General features: G+C 42.0%; 1 non-coding gene across 1 annotated transcript; it reads left to right on the top strand.

Moving 5' to 3' along the window:
- Positions 1-19,157: 19,157 nt before the first annotated feature.
- Positions 19,158-19,264, top strand: LOC122638475. The gene has a single exon (XR_006329467.1). It is a non-coding gene; the product is annotated as a small nucleolar RNA R71 (small nucleolar RNA).
- The last annotated feature ends 652 nt before the right edge of the window (positions 19,265-19,916 follow it).

The following is a 19,916-nucleotide window of genomic DNA, read 5'->3' as shown; positions in this document are numbered from 1 at the left end:
CCACCAATAGTACTTCTTCACATCCTTGTACATCTTCGTGCTTCCGGGGTGGATTGAATAGGGTGAGTTGTGTGCCTCTTTAAGGATTCGGTCTTGGATATCATAATCATCAGGCACGCATAACCTGTCTCGAAACTTCAATGCCCCATTTTGGGCCAATGAAAAATATGGGTCCTTATGGACTCCTTGCTGAACTTTTCAAATTATTTTGGTCAACTCGGGGTCCAATGGTTGCTTCATAATTACCTCCTTTCGTATTGATGACTGTAAATCCATAGCTGCTAATTGTATAGCCATCCCTTCAATCACGAGTTCCAGATCAAACTTCCGAGCTTCTAACAATTGTTCGCTTACGACCAAGGAAGCGAGGGATGTAGTCTGAGATTTCTTACTTAACGCATCCGCTACAACGTTGGCCTTGCTAGGGTGGTACTGGATCTCACAGTCATAGTCCTTTACCAGTTCTAACCACTACCTCTGTCTCATATTCAGCTCTTTCTGGGTGAAGAAATACTTTAGGCTTTTGTGATCACTAAAGATTTCACTCTTTTCACCGTATAGATAATTCGTCATATCTGTAATTCGAAGACTACTGCCACCAATTCTAAGTCAGGAGTGGGGTAGTTCTTTTCGTGTTCCTTCAGTTGTCTTAAGGCATAGGTGACCACTTTACCCTTCTGCATTAAGATGCTACCTAATCCTATTCTGGATGCTTCAGTGTATACCACTATTCCTCCAGTGTCATCCGGAATGGTCAAAACTAGAGCCGTCACCAACCGGTTCCTTAATTCTTGAAAGCTTTTCTCGTATGTTTCATTCCATTCAAACTTGGCGCCCTTCTTTGTTAGCTTCATCATAGGTTCCGAGATGCGTGAGAAATTTTTAATAAATTTACGGTAATATCCAGTCAATCCTAAGAAACTTCGGATCTCAGTGGCACTCTTTGAAATCTCCCACTCGAGAATCGCTTTCACCTTGTCTAGGACCACTTTAATGCCATCTTTGGTGACGATGTGCCCCAAGAATCCAATTTGGTAAAGCCAAAATTCACACTTGCTAAACTTGGCATAAAGTTGGTGCTCCCACAACCGCTGCAACACGAAAGTAAGGTGCCGAGCGTGTTCTTCTTCACTCTTGGAGTATACCAGAATGTTGTCAATAATTACAATGACAAACTTGTCCAACACGTCATGGAATACTCTATTCATCATGTACATGAATGCTGCCTGGGCGTTCGTTAACCTGAACGATAATACCAAGAATTCATAATGTCCGTATCGAGTTCTAAACGCTGTCTTGTGAATATCATCGCTCTTGATCTTCAATTGATCATATTCAGACCTAAGATCAATCTTGGAGAAGACTTTTGCTCCCTGTAGTTGGTCAAATAGGTCGTCAATGAACGGCAATGGGTATCGATTCTTGATGGTCAGCTTATTTAGCTCATGGTAGTCGATACATAGCCACATGCTACCATCCTTCTTCTTCACGAGCAGCATGGGTGCTTCCCAGGGAGGCATGCTAGGTCGTATAAAACCATTCTTCAATAGGTCTTGCAATTGGACCTGCAACTCCTTTAATTAAATAGGTGCCATTTGATATGCTGCCTTGGATACTGGTGCTGCACCAGGGGTTAGATCAATTGCAAACTCTGTCTCACGATCAGGCGGTAGCTGGGTCAGGTCCTCTGAAAAAACATCAGGAAATTCTCTAACGATGTCAAGTTCCTCCAAGGTCTTTATCTTTGCCTTGGTGTCTATCACAGTGGCCAAAAAGCCTTGACATCCTTCATCCAACAACTTTTGCGCCTGGAGGGCGGATAAGGTTATCCTTCTGGGTTTCCTCTTTGGTTCACTTTGGTAGGTGAAAACTGACCCATCTTCTAACTTGAATACTATTTTCTTTTCTGCGCACATGACATTTGTCCCATAGGCGGATAGCCAGTCCATGCCTAATATCACGTCAAAGTCTTTCATATCAAACTTTATTAGCCGTGCAGGCAAACTTGTTACACCCGCACCCCAAATATCCCCTTATACCTTGGGGCAATTTAGACCTTACCAAAGGGTAATGCCTTATGGCCATGGTCAACAAAGATGACATTGAACTGAAAACATTATAATAAGAACCCCGTCGAAGTTTTGGAAGTGTGGGCTAAAGCCCTGCCACTTTCCTTGAAGTTTGGGCCTTGACAGCAGCACCGGAGTCACGAACGAACTCACTCTTACTGAATCCGCTCGAGGAACCACCCGTGCTGTCATCAGACTTTTTGACTAGTTTTCCTATGGGACCCACACCCTTGTGTCCCGGACACCCTAATCAGACCTTTGGACCATATGGACCTTTACCCTCACCATTGGTTGGTTAGGTGGACCATGAAAGCAGGGCCCATAAGGCCAAACTCAAGTGAATAATGAGTTTTATTCACCCTAACCTAAACTAAATAGACCCTAGTGGACAATTGAGTCCTATGGACATAGGGTGCACCCCAAACAGGCCCCAATTAGCCATATGGATCTAAAGGCCATGACTTGGACCAAACATGGCCTAATGCCTAACCCAAAACCCATTTAAAGCCTAGGGACTAAACTACATTCTAAGACCCCTAACCAAACACACCCTAATGTCCCTTCTACCCCCTTAAAGATAAGAGAAATCCCTTTTTATTCTCATATTTCTTCCCCTCCCAAAAATCATGGAGGAGAAGAGACAAGAGAAGGAGAAGGAGGAGGAAGAAAAGGGAAGAAGTACAAGTGGAAGAGGAATGAGAGGGGAAGGGAAGAAGATGGGAGCTATGCCAAAATGGCTGGCTGCCCCACATCTCCTTCTGTTGCTGACCAGACAAAGAAGGAAGAAGAAGGTGAAGGAGAAAAGATGGAAAGGAAGGGAAGGGAGCAAGGGGGCTCACCTAGCCTTGGACTCCACTCCTCCATTGGAGGATCTCACCAAGGTAAACTCCTCAAACCTGGTTCTCCTCCATTTTCCCCTTTTATTTTGATAATTCCTAGAGCTTGGACTGACCTAGAGTTCCATTTGGGACTTAAGGTGGAGCCCGGTCCATAGATGGAGCTCTAATGAAGCTGACCTAGGACTGGTCTGAACCCCATGGTGCTGCAATTGCTGCCATGGCTGTTGAATCCCTGGTTTGAACTTGAAACCCAACCCTTGGACCCCAATTGAGACCAATCCTTGTGGACCTTGAATCCAAGGTGTCACGCCCTTATCCCGATGTAATAAATATTGCCACATAGGGGTATGACTGGGACAATCACACATCATCCCAACACCTACCAGGATCGCAGATGCAGTGTCCCGAGCCACAGTCCATCCTGTCATCACGTGTTGATAATAGAAAGGAACGTACAAAAGGAATAGATTATTCCAGATACAGAGTTAACGGAAGCGAAATTAAATTAAATCATGTGAAATTATAGAGCACCGATTTTCTAATGATAACACATATTACAATTCTAATCATAAGTAACCAATCATTACTCTCCCTATACATAAACATACAATTTATACATAAAGGTGAAGACAGAAAATTAAATAATAAAGAAATCACCACAAGGGCACCAATCTTGGGTGTACATCTACATCCAAGTCACAGCCGCTGGTCCCACTTCATTCGCATCCAACGATGCTCATCCAAGTAGTACCTCCTGCATAATCAACTAAAAAGGGGTTACACAATGGGGTTAGCTACACTAGCTAGTGAGAGAGCAAAGGGGAATGCACATATACCATACAATCAATATCAATCGGAATGATGCATGCTAATGTAAGATTAACTTTCCACCTAACACACAGTTTTATCGGTCAAGTATATGCTGTTGTGATAACTTGGGAAACACTGAGGGTCACTTATCCTATTGCCCCAGTGAGACCTCAATTATCATTAGGGGACCTACGCCAGTAGAAGCCATCATGAGCACCTAGTGGCAAACCCTGTTAGTCATCACTACCCCTGTCCTGGCCACTCCCACCTCCACAGACCGCAGGTGCTCAGACTATCCAACACATAAATCCCTATTGGCAAGGGTCGTAGCATAAGGGAACAAACATCCTAGCTGCAGATATACTATATGCAGGTCCTATCGTCCTGAGAGGTATTATGGGTGCATCAACGTCCTATTCCATCTAGTACCTGGGTACCAACATGGCACGACACATACAGTTCAGGATGACATACAATAGTTTTCATAGTTTAAATAAATTGGGGTTCTGGTACTGGCACACCCGACACCAAAGTCTGATACAATGGTGAGCATGCTATCACATTCATAACAAATCACATTTGGATAATAATGTAATGCGCACAATGCTTATAAATATATATACTAGCATGCTTAAGGTTAACAATTATATAATATTCAAACCCAACAAAATCACCCAAAACCCACTCACCTAACACAGGCATCGTCGTGTGTGGTTGACATGAATCTCACCTGGGCTCCCTGCCAACCATCGAGTTGGGTAGCCTAGTAATACAAAAAAAATCATTAAAGCATGCATAGAAGGGTCCCATGCTAGGCCCTTGAGGTTAAAACTAGATTTCAACCAAGATAGCACGAGCGAACTCACGGGCGGTCTCAGCAGAGGTGAGTCTGTCCCTGACTCCGTTCAGGCCAAAAGATGAAAATAGAGCGAGCGGACCCACGAGCGGAACTTTTTACTTGGATCCGTTCATGCATCCGTTCGACAACTGAGGCATTATGAAAAGGGAACGGATCCACGGGCAGATGTGCTTCTTGGGTCCGCCCCTGCATTAGTTCGATTTCCTGAGACAGACCCGAGAGCAACAGGTCCCGGGCGGAGGCAAACAGAGTGAATCCGTGCCTTCGTCTGCTCAGGCCAACACACAGGGTTTATACTGGGCGGACTGACGGGCGGTACCATGATAGATGGATAAGTTCGTTCATCCGCCAACAGTCTCTTCTGAGATTGCAGAGGGCTTCAGTTCCAGTTTGGAGCTTGGAGCTCCCTAGCACCTCAGGAACAAGGGAGAGGTGTCTAAGCGTTCCTCGGGTCTCTAGGTCCTAGGTTCACCTCATGGATCCATGATCTTACAAGGTTTGGGTCTCACATTGATCCATGGGTTGGGGTTCAAGGTTCAAACCATGGATTCATTGGCCATGGCTGCAAATGCAACACTTAGAGGCCTAGGTCAGCATCCATTAGAGCTCCCAACTAGGGCCGAGCTTCACTTTGAGTCCCAAATGGAATCCTAGGTTAGCCCTAGCTCTAGAAACCATCAAAATCAAAGAGAAATGGGGGAGAACTAGGTTTGGGGAGCTTACCTGGGTGAGCTTCCTTCTTTCAGCCACTCTTTCCATCTCTTCTCCTTCTCTTTCTCTTCTCCCTTGGATCCAGCCAGCTGGGGAGGAGGTGTGGAGCTGCCAGCCATCTTGCATGGCTTCCACCTTCTTCCCTTCCCCTCCTATTCCTCTTCTACTTCACCTTCTTCTTCCTTCCTCTTCCTCCTTCTCTTTTCTCTTGTCTCTTCTCCTCCACGGTTTATGGGGGAGGGGAAGAGATAAGTGAAAGAGAGGGGCTTAGGTTATCCTTTAAGGGGTTAGATGGGTCTTAGGGTGTGTTTGGTCTAGGTACCCCCAATCAGTTAGTGATCCTTAGGTCTTTAAATGGATTTTGGTTTAGGTCTTAGGGCTTGTTTGGCTTTAGCCATACCCATTAGGTCCATTAGGTCATGTTTGGGGTGCACCCTAAGTCCATAGGACTCAATTGTCCACTAGGGTCTGTTTGGCCTAGGCTAGGGTGTATAAAACCTATTATTCACCTAGTTAAGCCTTGTGGGCCCCACTTCATGGCCCACTCAACCAAGCAATGGTGAGGGCAGGGGTCCAAATGGTCCAAAGGTTCAATTAGGGTGTCTAGGACATGGGTATATGGGTCCCACAGGAAAATAATCCGAAAAGTCTGATGACAGCACTAGTGGATCCTCGAGTAGATTCAGCAAGAGTGAGTCCATTCGTAACTCCAGTGCTGCTGTCATGGCCCAAACTTCAAGAAAAGTTGCAAGGCTTTGGCCCACACTTTCAGGGCTTTGAGGGGGTTCTTATTATACTATTTCTAGTTCAAGGTCATCAGGGTTGACTATGGTCATAAGGCATTACCCCTTAGGTAAGGTCTGGATTGTCCCGGGTATAGGGGATATTTGGGGTGCGGGTGTAACATCCCCCCAACCTTATTAAAAATTTCATCCTCAAAATTTGAGGCAACCCGGCTCTCAAGGTATAAGGGTTCGTTGAGTATTAACGCTTTGGCTTACCCAATCTTAGGCTAAGTCAGAGGTCAAGTCCAAGTAAGGCAGTGCTTGTCTGACACAGCAGGTCAAGTTCTTCAACTCTCTTTCTTCTTAGGGTCTCATCACCACAAAATGTGGTTCATAGTAACCCTAAGCTCCATTGGGTCAAGGGTCGGTAGTTACCATATTCCAAAGGCAACCACACTGTCTTCTACACTAAACTGTGTCAGGATGAATAGGGAGTTCTCTAGGTCTTCTAGATCAAGTGATACCACTTAGGTCTCAACTATTCTAGTTACCATTGGGTTTACAGGACTTAACTTGCCTAGTTTCCAGTGCAAGGTTTACATCCTTAATGCTTCTACTTCAGGTCATCTCATTACCTAACCCAACTTCGGGATGATTTGGAATATTGATGGGACCTCCATATGCGTCACTCCTAGCACGGAGGGAACACATTGGCGACCCATTACTCCCTTCATATCTATCTTTGGAAAAGGTCATGTTACCTCCTTCAATTTTAGCTTCCACGACCTTTAACCCTATCACACAGTTATCCCACATGGAAAAGTCTATACTAGTCCTCTCTCGAGAACCACACAATCATCTCACGGGTTAAGTCCGAGTCAATTCCTTTAAATAGGGTCCAATGCTAACCTACCCGGTCATTATTAAATTAATCCTCTATTAGCCTAAGGTTTGGTCGACCAGGGTCGGGCTTAACTAGCTACCATGGTAAGGTCAATTCAAAGTCACACTTGTGGCTCAGGAGAACTAATCTACCACACACAATGATGAAAAGACACATTACTTTATTTATTACCATGCCAATCATGGGTATAAGTTTAATAATTACATCCACATCCCTATGGACATATCTATAACCTAAGTCGATGCATAGGAACAAGGGTAGCTCTAGGTATGGTATACTAGGTCTCTTTTGGAAACCAAGTCACGGTATAGGACTACCTCTATAAGTCTATACAAGGTTTGGATGAACTAAGTAAAGTATAAATAGAGTCATCACTAGCCTGAGGTGTTATGACTGATCTCCGAGTACACGTGGCCTTTATGGCTCGTTCCACTATACCTATCCAGACCAGCCTAGTGTTTCCTTCTTTCAGGTCTGGCTACGAGTTGAAACCTATATACCTCTATAAGGGTTTCTACACCACGTAGGTTTCGGTTCACTCACCAACGGGTCTAAGGGCTTGCATCCACATAGGTAACTCTCCTTCTTTCGCGTAGGAGGGGAGTCACAACATGCATCAATGCCTGCCATCTCATCGGCTAGTCCAGTCGGGTACAAGTCCTAATCCCTTTAAACTTTAGGGCCTTTACTAGACTTAGGTGGTTCCCACAAATGGGTCACACAAACAAGGTGTCCAACCTAGGGTATAGGCATAAATTCATCATACATAAGTGGGATAAGAGGTCTCCAAAATCTGGGCTCAAAATCCTAAAAGAAATCGAGCGGACTCACGAGCGGTGCCAGTACTTTGGGTCTGTTAGTGACTCCTCCATGAAAATAAGGAGAGCGGACTAACGGGCGGATGCGGAACGTGAATTCGTTCGTTCGTCCATTCTCAGAAGGGTCAAAGGCCAAGAGGAAATGAATCGAACGGATCTACGGGTGGATTCATAAATGTGGATCCGCTCCTTGATCCGTTCAGGCTAAAATTCTAAATTTTCAAGTTTTAAGCGGGGCGGATCGACGGGCAGAGTCACAATAAGTGGTTCCGTTCGTTCGTCCTTTTGCGAGATTTTTAACAAAACAGAGCCATGAGTTTTAAAACTCACTTTTTGGCTCCAAAGAGGGGAAACACAACCGCAAGGCAAGAGGGCTCTACAAGGTTTTCGGTTGGGCTTCCTAGCACTCCTTTGGGTGGATTTCTTGTGATCTCAAGCCTTAAGGTTCCTTCTCTCACTCTCAAGGTAAGGTTCCTCTTCTTCTTTTCTCTTTTCCAATTCCTTCTTCTTCCATTGTAGGATTTACTTGTCTCTACATATTTCTTTTCCCATTTGTAGAACTCTTGGCTTGTGTCTCTTTATCCTTCCTTTCTCCCTTCTAGGATTTGGTATGGATAAGCCTAGGTTGTGATTGGATTTGATTTTGTTTACACTTTCATGGCCATGTATGCCAAGATCATGCCCAAAATCGATTTTAGGCTAGGGTTTTGGTTGCAAATCAAGTCCTAATCGATCAATGGCACTATATGGTTGGATTCCTTATTTGTGCATTGTAGTTCTTAAAATTTTTAAAGCCCTTGTAAGCATTTGAAGATTGTATGCTATGGTTGTCAAATGTAGTTGGATCTACTTGAGTTGGTTCTAGGTTCTTGTTGGGGTAAAACCTCAACCCTTCAAATTTGTGATTAATTCTTGCATGTTTTAAAATCTCATAAAGAATCATTCCATTGTTTTGTCTTTAAACATCATCCCTTGCTTATTTGATTGTTGACAAAATCCTTGAAATCTATCCTTTATTTTCCAAATGATTCATTCACTTGGTGCAACCTCAATGCATTATTCATTTATGGGATTATTTACAAAAACTCTTGGTGCTTATCCCCTTTTTCTCTATTAAATAATTCTTGTCTCTTGTTGGGGTATCTTATTCAACATCTTGCTTGTTTGTCATTGGTTGATATATAAATACTCAAAGCACATACATTGTTCACCTCTAAGTACACTAGGGATCTTATGTAGATTTCACACATAAATTTACCTTGTTTCTTTTCTCCTTACATAACTCAAATGCTATTCATATTCCACATTCCATATCCTCATCATTCACATATGTATATTTGATTTTTCCCATTAGATATAACTTCCTTTCAATTCATTTCCATATCATTCAAGCATTCCATCTCTATAATTTATTTGGCAATTGTATGTCATCATTTCAATTGAGCTTACATTTACTGTTCTTCTTCAGTTTGTGCCCTTTGTGTGCAGGAAATTAAATCATGCCCCAAAGAGAAGGAGAGACCTATCCATTGTAGCTTCCATTCCTATAGCTTATAATGTACACCGATTCATCTCTGAAAAGGCTGAAGGGGTCTACAGGGAACATCTTTTTAACAGGAGGATCCTCGTAGAAAGAGATGTCACTGTTGAGGAGCTTTTAGCCTATAAGGTAGGGGCTAGGTTTGAGAGACTGCAGTGGACCAACATGCTCATTCAGCCGGACTTCTATTATCCCACATTGCTCAGAGAGTTCTATGCAAATTTAGTCCTGACCAAGGAGGAAGATGATGAGTACAAGCTGACTTCCTATGTGAAGGGAGTTATCATTGGTTTCACTGCAACAAAGTTGTAGATTCTTCTTAGCGTACCTTCAGAGGGTGAGAGGGTGTACTATCCTCCAGGCAGTCATCCGGATCAGTGTCTTCCTCCCGATGAGAGGCGACAACTATTTAAAATTCTCTCCAATGACAGTTTCGAGGAGAACGAAGATCTTTCCAAGTTCCCTCCTTCACAGCGTGTTCTAATCTTTATAGCCAGGACAAATTTGGCTCCTTCCAAGGCTCACAGCACATTACCTCCTCTGATGTCTGCAGTTCTGGCCCATTCTCTATACACTGGCCAGCCCATCTGTTTGCCTTATGTGGTCATGCAGCATATGGCCCGCGCGGTAATGAATCCTGCCCGAAACAATACCTTACCCTATGGTCGCCTGCTTACCTGGATTTTTCTATTCCTTGGGGTTAATCTAGACCATGAACCCAAGGGAACATGCACTGAGGGACCCATTGGATTTAATGCACTGTAGAAGATGAATCTGTACTATGATTATGACAGTGCAGGAGAGCAGGTGCATTACGGGGATGGCAGGGGGGCCAGGGAGGAGGATGAGGATGACAATGATGATCTAGAATTCATGGGCTCAGGGCCTTCTGCAGCAGGTACTTCTAGTGCACCCGGGGGAGGCAGCGACTGACTCTGAGGGTGGCAGATGGCTTTGATGACATCAAGAAGCAATTCTCCAATCAGGCTCAGCGCTTAGAGGGCACCGAGCGAGAGGTGAAGGATCTCAATGCTTTCCTGGGTCGCGGTGGTAGAGGGGGTGCATGTGCCTAGCTCAATTCTCCTCCAGTAGTTCTTTGGAGTTATATCACTCCAGCTCTTGTTTATCCGGTCCTTGATGGATCTTTGTGGAACTCTTTTTATTTTGCTCTTTTCCTTTAGTTTTCCCTTTTCTCCTTTTTCTTCTGATCAGATGGTGAACATTTTGGAGCATTTTGATTGTGGTGGATGAATGTACTCGTTAAGTGGGATGGAACAAATCAGATGTTTTGAATTAGCACAGGCAAAATCTTGTGGTTTGGGTTGGAAATGGGTGAAATCATGCCCAAGCAGGAATTCAGAACAATTGGGAAATTATATATATATATATATATATATATATATATATATATATATATATATATATATATTCACATCTATATATGCTGCTTAATTCCTCTTGTTCAGATCATTGTGGATTATTGTGGATTGGTTATATTTAATTCATTATAATGTGTGAGTTATAGCATATACTTACCCAACTAATATCTACTCAGGACTCAACCAAGCAATTACTTTAATTATTAAACATCAGCCTATGTTTCAAATCCTAAGTTCCATGTTGCCTATTATCCCTCTAGGTTCTTGTTTCCAGTCCAATCAGTCTTCTCCCTAAGTCTGCACACAATCATTTATGTTCTTGAGATTTTTAATTTAGAACCTATTTGTGGAGAGTAAATCAAGAAGTTACACTGGACTGTGGTCGGTGCAGAGCATCACGCTTTGATACCACTCTGTCACGCACCTATCCCGATGTAATAAATATTGTCAGATAGGGGTATGACTGGGATAATTACACATCATCCCAACACCTACCAGGATCGCAGATGCAGTGTCCCGGGCCACAGTCCATCCTGTCATCACGTCTTGATAACAGAAAGGAACGTACAAAAGGAATAAATCGTTACAGGTACAGAGTTAGCGGAAGCAAAATTAAATTAAATCATGTGAAATTATAGAGCATCGGTTCTCTAATGATAATACATATTACAATTCTAATCATAAGTAACCAATCATTACTCTCCCTATACATAAACATACAGTTTATACATAAAGGTGGAATGAAGACAGAAAATTAAATAATATAGAAATCGTCACAAGGGCACCAATCTTGGGTGTACATCTACATCCAAGTCACAACCGTTGGTCCCACTTGATTCGCATCCAACGATGCTTGTTTGCAAGAAATAATAACCACAAGCGTACGGATCAATCGTAGCTACGGGTTGAACTCAAGGAGATGTACCCCACTGTATTTTACTCACTTAAAAGTAATGCAAAGTGAACCAAATTAATTAAATTGTTGAATTAAACTAACGGCAATTAAACTAACGGATCCTAACTCACAAGCATCTACGACCTAACACACATCCATCTAACCTATTATGCATCTAACGCGGATTGACGAAATTAGAGGAATTAAATTGCCACAACCACACAATCAAAAACTAAAAATCAAAGAAATAGAACTAACTAATTGAAGGTTGAACCGGATTGAAGTTGATATCACATTTGAAATGGCGCTAACAAATTTGAAAAAATAAAACAAAAGTAATTAAATTAAAATCCTACCACAATGCATGATAATAATAGTGAATAAAAAATAAAAGTCCTAAAAGCATGATTGAATTAGAGAGATAGAGAATGAGAATAAAAATAAAAATAAAAATTATGGAGAATGAAAATTTTCTAATAGAATGGAAGGATTAATGGAGATTATAACACTAATAAAATAAAACTAATAGAAGAAGAAAGTGGTAGATAATAAGTAGAAGAAATTAGAACTAGAAGACTTAAGAGGTTAAGAAGAAGAAGAACACAAAAAATAAAAAGGAAATTTACACATACCACCCCTGAGGTTTGACAAAAGGATATTTTCACCCCCCAGTTTTGAAAAATTCTGCGTACCCCCCTGAGGTTTGCAAATGGTAACAAATAAGCCCATTTTGTCAGTTCATGACTAACACTGTTAAAAATTAGACTTGAACTGACGGAATTGCCCTTCTAAGAAAACCCAAAAAAAAAAAAATCTACAACTCATCTTCCCCAAAGCAGCATCGTCGGAAGCTCTGCCAGGAAGGCAGCCGGACTCTAAGCTCCACCACCTTCTCCCGTAGCCAACGCAAGTAGTCATCAATCTGGTGTGATAAACGATGACGAGCTCACCGAATTCTTGGAGCAATTGACTCGAGTTCCTGCTCTCGCCTTACCCGATCTCCTCTTCCCTCGACAAATCTCGATCCAAAGCATGCCTCAGATCAACTTCCGATCATTGATGTCCATGGAAGACGATAACTCCATCGATATCCTAAACTTTCAAGAATCTGCTGCTGCGATCGGCTATTTTCAGATCGTTAACCAATCTCTTGAGATTCATTCCGATCGATTTTGGTTGCCGCAACTAAAATATTTTGGATACCACCGGAGAACAAAGCGTTTGCTGCGATCTCGTCTGGAAAATTATACGGATTCGAGGAATTCTCAGGCGATGAAGCGGTATCTGATGATGGAGATGCCAGTGAAGAATTCGTTTGGTGTAGAGATGATGGTTTGACGTCGGTAATGGAGGGAACATGGCCGAATGGATATTTAAATTTCAGGTAAAATCACAATCTCAAAGAATTAATAATTCCAAGTTACATAATAATAAACATGAACTCGACTTCATTATATCTTCTTTAGGATTATCATTTTTCCTTGTATTAATTTCTATTAACAACAAAACTTGTCTCAACCAGAAAATGGAAACCATCTCTAAGGAGATAGAGGAAGTGGCCATCAAAGTTCTACAAGTGCTCTGAGGAAGAAACCTCGAAAAATCAACCATGTTGAATCCATCTTTGGGGAAGATGAGTTGCAGATTTTGTTTTTTTTTGGGTTCTTCTTAGAAGGGCAATTCCGTCAGTTCAAGTCTAATTTTTAACAGTGTTAGTCATGAACTGACGGAATGGGCTTATTTGTTACCATTTGTAAACCTCAAGGGGGTACGCAGAATTTTCCAAAACTGGGGGGTGAAAATATCCTTTCGTCAAATAAGAAAGAATGCTGCAAATTTCAATCATGGCATAAGTAGGAAAGTGCACATAATCCCAAAAAATGCTCAATTAAAGATCAAGGAGCCAAAGGTTCCCCCACACTTGAATTTTATCACCCCACATCAATTCAAGTAACAAGCATGCATCAAGTTTAAGGGATCTCCTCATATTTTCTGAACACTACTCACCTTCAAGTAAACCACTCATAGCATCGATGGAACCAAAGACTTAGGCTTGAAGTATTTCTTACCATACTTTCTTTTCAGGCATTAAGGCAGAAGCTTTTCTTTCATAACAGTAAACTCTATTTCTGCTCCACTACTGTTCTCTAAATGACATGGTGGAGCATACACCAGACACCCAAATACTTGGTAGCTTTGCTTTTTGCATATATCCATAAGACATTGAGACATTGATGCAAGAGTTTTTTTTTTTTGAGTTTCCTTCCAAGGAACTTCGAACAAGTCACTCTGCTTCCTGAGGCAATGGTGCCCTGTCTAGACCCAAGGAATTCCACTTTCTTCCTTTTTTCTTTTTTTTTTTTTTTCACTTTTACTTTCATGCCTTGCCTTGTCACAAACAAATTAGTCTCAACTACTAGCCAAAAGATCAAAGGGTCCATAAAACACATAGAGGAATCTAGCCATCAAATGAAATAATTCTCATATTTTCCAATTCAGTCTCTCTCACCGGATACAAACTACCTACCGTCCTTGAAAAGGGATTTTTTTATTATTTCGCATGCTAGGGCACCTAATTCTCTCTCTCTCTCTCGCTTCGCAATCAAAGAAACTTATGCACCAAACCAAACATTTCGCATGCTAGGGCACCTAATTCCCTCTTTCTCTCTCGCTTCACAATCAAAGAAACTTATGCACCAAACCAAACTACCACCATAATCAAAATTCATAAAATTCCCTCTCTCTCTCTCTCTCGCTTCTCAATGTATGGCTTCAAACGTTAGGCATTTACCTTAAATGTAGCACCTGTACTTGGATTGAGGACTTTAACAGTCCCATGAGAATAGACAGTCTGAACAATATAGGGGTCATCCTATCTTGAGCGTAACTTACCTAGAAAGAGGTGCAAACGAGAATTGTACAACAAAACTTTATGACCTACCTCAAAAGATTTTCTCAAAATATGTCTATCATGGAAACCTTGGTTTTTTCCTTATAAATCCGGGCATTCTCATGTGCTTCGTTCCTAAGCTCTTCCAACTTAGATAGTTGGAGTTTCCTATGGGCACCTGTAGTGGGTAGGTCAAAGTTAAGCTTCTTGATAGCCCAAAAGGCCTTGTGCTCAAGCTCAACAGGTAAGTGACATGTCTTTCTATACACCAGACAGTATGGAGATCGACCAAGATAGGTCTTAAAGGCTGTCCTATGGGCCTACAAAGCATCTACCAATCGATTAGACCAATCCTTGCGGTTCGGGTGGATGATTTTCTCAAGAATTTGCTTTATCTGCCTATTTGAAACCTTAACCTAGCCACTAGTTTGGGGATGATAGGGTGTGGCCAACTTGTGAATGACACCATATTTTCTCATGAGGGCCTCAAAGGACCGGTTGCAAAAGTGCTTACCCCGATTGCTAATGATAGCACGGGGAGTACCAAAACAGGAGAAGATGTTCGCTTTCAAAAATCTCACAACCACCTTGAGGTCATTGGTCTTACAAGCAACAGCCTCAATCCATTTGGACACATAGTCCACAGCAAGTAATATGTGTAGGTTACCAAAAGAATTAGGGAAAGGCCCCATGAAATCTATGCCCCATACATCAAACACCTCAACCACCAGAATTGGGTTGAGGGGCATCATATTCCTCTTGGTGAGATGCCCTAAAGATTGGCATGAGGGACATGCCTTGTAATAAGTAAAAACGTCTTTAAAAAGAGTAGGCCAATAAAATCCACACTGTAAAACCTTAGCCGTTGTCTTATTGGGCCCAAAGTCCACAAGCCTGATCATGGCAAAAAGATAAGACACATTGTTGCTCATGATCAGGAACACATCTCCAGATTACTTGATCCGGATAAGTCTTAAAAAGATAAGGATCATCCCAAAAGAAATATTTAACCTATGAAAAGAAACGATTCTTATCTTGGGTGGACCAATGTGCAGGTGTTACACCTGTAACCAGATAATTAACAATGTCAGCAAACCAAGGTTCACTAGACACTACCATTAGATACTCATCAGGAAAGTCCTCGTTGACTGGAGAATCAACAGTCAAAGAATTAGGCAGTCGGGATAGATGGTCTGCAACCAAATTTTCACGCCCTTTCTTATCCCCAATTTCAAGATCAAATTCCTGCAATAAAAGGACCCACCTAATGAGGCGAGCCTTAGCATCTTTTTTCTGCACAAGATATTTGATAGCTGTATGGTCAGTATAAACAATCACATGTGATCCAATCAAGTAGGGCCTAAACTTCTCTAAAGCAAACACAACAGCTAAAAATTCTTTCTCAATGGTGGTATAATTAAGCTGTGCATCATCAAGAGTCCTACTTGCATATTAAATCACATGGGGCAATTTGTTGATTCTTTGCCCAAGAACAACCCCTATAGCAAAATCAGAGGCATCACACATAAGCTCAAATGGCACTGTCCAATTTGGAGCTTGAATAATGGGGGCTGAGGCCAATGCTCTTTTCAATTGCTCAAAACTCTTATGACACTCAGGAGAAAAATCAAATGGGCAATCCTTCGTCAAAAGGGAAGTGAGGGGTCTAGCTGTCTGGCTAAAATCCTTGATGAATCTCCTTTAAAAACCTATATGGCCTAAAAAAGATCTAATGTCCTTCACACTCTTGGGTGGTGATAAATTGACAATAAGGTCCACCTTAGATCTATCAACCTTAATCCCCACTTTGGACACAATGTGACTAAGAACAATGCCTTACCTCACCATGAAGTGGCACTTCTCCCAATTCAAGACCAAGTTCTTTTCTATGCATCTTTTGAGAACCAAGGAAAGGTGATGCAAGCAATTAGAAAAGGTAGAGCCGTGAATAGAAAAATCATCCATAAACACCTCTAAGAAGTGCTCTACCATATCACAAAAGATACTCATCATGTACCTTTGGAATGTAGTAGGGGCATTGCAAAGCCCAAAAGGCATACGCTAGTAAGCAAAGGTTTCATAAGGGCATGTGAATGTGGTCTTATGTTGGTCCTCCAAAGCAATAGGGATCTGATTATAGCCTGCATATCCATCAAGAAAATAATAATATTCATGGCCAGTTAGTCTCTCTAACATCTGGTCAATAAAAGGCAAAGGGAAGTGGTCCTTCCAAGTTTTCGCATTCAATTTTCTGCAGTCAATGCACACTCTCCATCCGGTTTGGATACGGGTTGGAATCAATTCATTATTGGCATTCTCAACTATAGTGACTCCTCCTTTCTTTGGCACAACCTGCATAGGACTCACCCATTGGCTATCAAAAATAGGATAAATTATGCCATGATCCAAGCACTTTAGGATCTCTTTCTTGATTGTCTCTTTCATTACAGGATTAGCCCTCCTTTGGGGTTCCCTAGAAGGTTTGGACCTCTCCATCAGATGAATATGATATTGAATAATGGAGGGGCTAATACCTTTGAGGTCTGACATGGTCCAACCTATGGCTTTCTTATGTTCTTGTAGAAGCTTGATCAACTCTTCTTCCTGAACATAAGTCAAATCAGAAGCAATAATTACAAGAAGAGTGTCATCTTGCCCTAAGAAGGCATACTTGAGGTTGGACGGCAATACTTTTAACTCTAATGTGGGGGGCTCAATAATAGAGGGTTTAGGAATGGAGGTGGATAGGGGTCCAAGGGGCTCCAAAGGTGGTTGGATGCTCCAGACCTCAGATAAGGAGGTATCATCAACACCCTCCAATTCCTGCATACATTCTTGAAATCCTGAATCAAAATCAATTTCAAATAAAATATCAACATCATCTACAAATCCCTGAAGCATATGTACATCTTCATCAATATCAGGCTGCTTGCCCAACTTAAACACATTAAAATCAATAGAAGTATTGCCAAAAGATAGTTTCATGAGACCATTCCTGTAATTGATTAAAGCATTACTGGTAGCAAGGAAGGGTCTACCCAAAATAATTGGGATTTGGTCCTTAAAATTTATAGTAGGTTGGGTATCTAAGACAATAAAATCCACAGGGAAGATAAATTCCCCAACCTTTAGCAGGACATCCTCAACCATCCCCTTTGGAACTTTTACCGACCTGTCTGCAACTTGAAGAGTAATTCTAGTCGATTTTAGCTCTCCCAATCCCAATTGTTGGTAGACATAAAAGGGTAACAGGTTCACACTTGCACCAAGGTTCAATAAGGTATGATCAATGGTGGTATTGCCTATAGTGCAAGAGATGGTGGGGCTTCCAGGATCATTATGCTTGGCTGCTATCAGTTGTGTGATAAGAGAACTGATATTAGCAGTCAAGAATACTTTTTTGGCCACGTTAGTGGTCTGTTTTTTTGTGCATAAGTCTTTGAGGACTTTAGCATAAGTGGGGACCTAGGCTATAGCATCCAGAAGAGGAATATTCACCTGAACCTGTTTAAAAACATTCAAAATTTTCTCCACAGAATGAAACTTCTTGCTAACCAACCTATTTGGGAAAGGGGCAGGTGGGGTATAAACTCTTTCAGGGGTGGTCTCTTTCACTTTCTCAACAGAATCATCTATGGTTTCCTCAACCAAATTATCTGGAATTACTTCAGGTTCTTCAGACAAACAGGGAACAATAGGCACTTCAATGGCCTCATCAGAAGGGGGAGAATCAACAGGAGTATAAGATGGTAGAGATTGAGGTATACTAACCTGTTGATACGCATGACCACTCTGCAAAGCATATATTGCATTTACCTGATTGGAGGGCCCTTGATGCTGTTGGCCCTGTACAACATTGAGTAGAGGGTCTTGGGTACCTTGTTGAATATGAACCTGATGCCTAGGATTTGGCTCAGGTTGGCTAGGTAACTTCCCGGTTTCCCTCTCATGTATGATGGTGACAAGCTGGGTGAGCTGTCTCTCAATATTATCATGGCCTATCATGAAAAGGGCTATCTTGTTCTCCATCTCATTCATTCTTGTTGCTTCTCCTGTATTGATAAACCCTAGGGGTGGCTGATAGGGTGTAAGGGGAGGAGGCCTAGCAGAATTAATAGAAGGTCCTAAATGAGAACAAGGGGGAAAGGGGTGAGGAGACATACCTTGCCTCTGTGGTGCAAAGTTGGGCCTTTGGAGGCCAAACTGGCCTTGATTGTGAAAGTTGGATGGGCCTACTTGGTTCCCTTGATTCCAGGAAAAATTAGGGTGATTTTTCCATCCTGGGTTATAAGTGTTGCTATATGGATTGTTTTGGTAGAGGGCACTTACATTTTCAGTGTTGGAAGTACCCACAAAGGTGTTGGAGCATTCCTCCAAAAGATGTCCAGGGTTGTGGCACCAACTGCACATTGACACATGGTTGACCTGGTTAACCGGCATAGGTTCTTTAAGGACAATGAACTCTAACCTTTTGATGAGGCTATCCAGTTTGGCTTCCTTGACTGGTACACCATCAATGATGTGACCCTTAGTGGTCCTTTCAACCTCTTCGGAGGATTCCCACTCCCTAGTCTTATCAGCCAAGTTGGTCAAGAATGTCCAGGCATCATTCTCATCAGAAAAAGAGGTGAAGCCTGCAGGACACATAGATTATAAAAGTTGCTTGGTCTGAAAGTCTATGCCCTCATAAATAATTTGGCAAATTTTCCACAAGTCAAATACCATGGTGAGGGCATTCTAACAGGAGGTCCTTGAATCTCTCCATGAATCTAGAGAAGGACTCATGTGGTTTCTGGCTGAATTGGAGTATGTCACTCTTGAGTTTATTGGTCTTGTGAAGAGGAAAATTTTTTTCTCAAGAAGACAATGGTAAACTGATCCCATGTAGTAATGGAATTAGTCGACAGTCCATAAAGCCACTTATTAGCTTGGTCCTTCAGAGCAAAGGGTATAAACCGAAGCCTAACTGCATCATCAGTTAAATTTTGAACCTTAATTAGAACACAAACCTCCTCAAATTCCCTAAGGAAGAGATATGCATCTTCATTGGCCATCCCATGGAAGTGGGGTAGCATACTAATGAAGTTGGTCTTGAGTTCATAATTGTTCCCTGTAACAGTAGGTAGACAAATGCAAGAAGGTTGTGCAGCCCTGGTAGGGTAAAACCTATCCTTAAGAGTCTTGGGTTCACCCATGGTCAAAGGTGGGGTCAAAGGTGGTGGAGACGATGGTAGTCTAATAAGACGGTTAGATGAATCATGGGTCCACGATTGAGCCACCTAAACATATATGAAGTCTCCTTTAAAAAAATTAAAGAAAAATAAAAGACTAGAAAAAATCACCAAAAACAAGAGAGAGTCCAAGGTAGATAGTGCATCTGTCCCTCAAGAATCGAAACAGTGGTTCCAAAGCTGTAAGGTTGCCATATAGGCTGACAGCAAGGGAACCCGTATAGTCTTCAATAGCCACCTACGGGC

The sequence above is a fragment of the Telopea speciosissima genome, chromosome 8, assembly GCF_018873765.1.
Source record: "Telopea speciosissima isolate NSW1024214 ecotype Mountain lineage chromosome 8, Tspe_v1, whole genome shotgun sequence".
Classification (NCBI taxonomy): Eukaryota; Viridiplantae; Streptophyta; class Magnoliopsida; order Proteales; family Proteaceae; genus Telopea; species Telopea speciosissima.
Note: the sequence above shows the minus strand (reverse complement) of the source record. Positions and strands in the feature narration are given on the sequence as shown.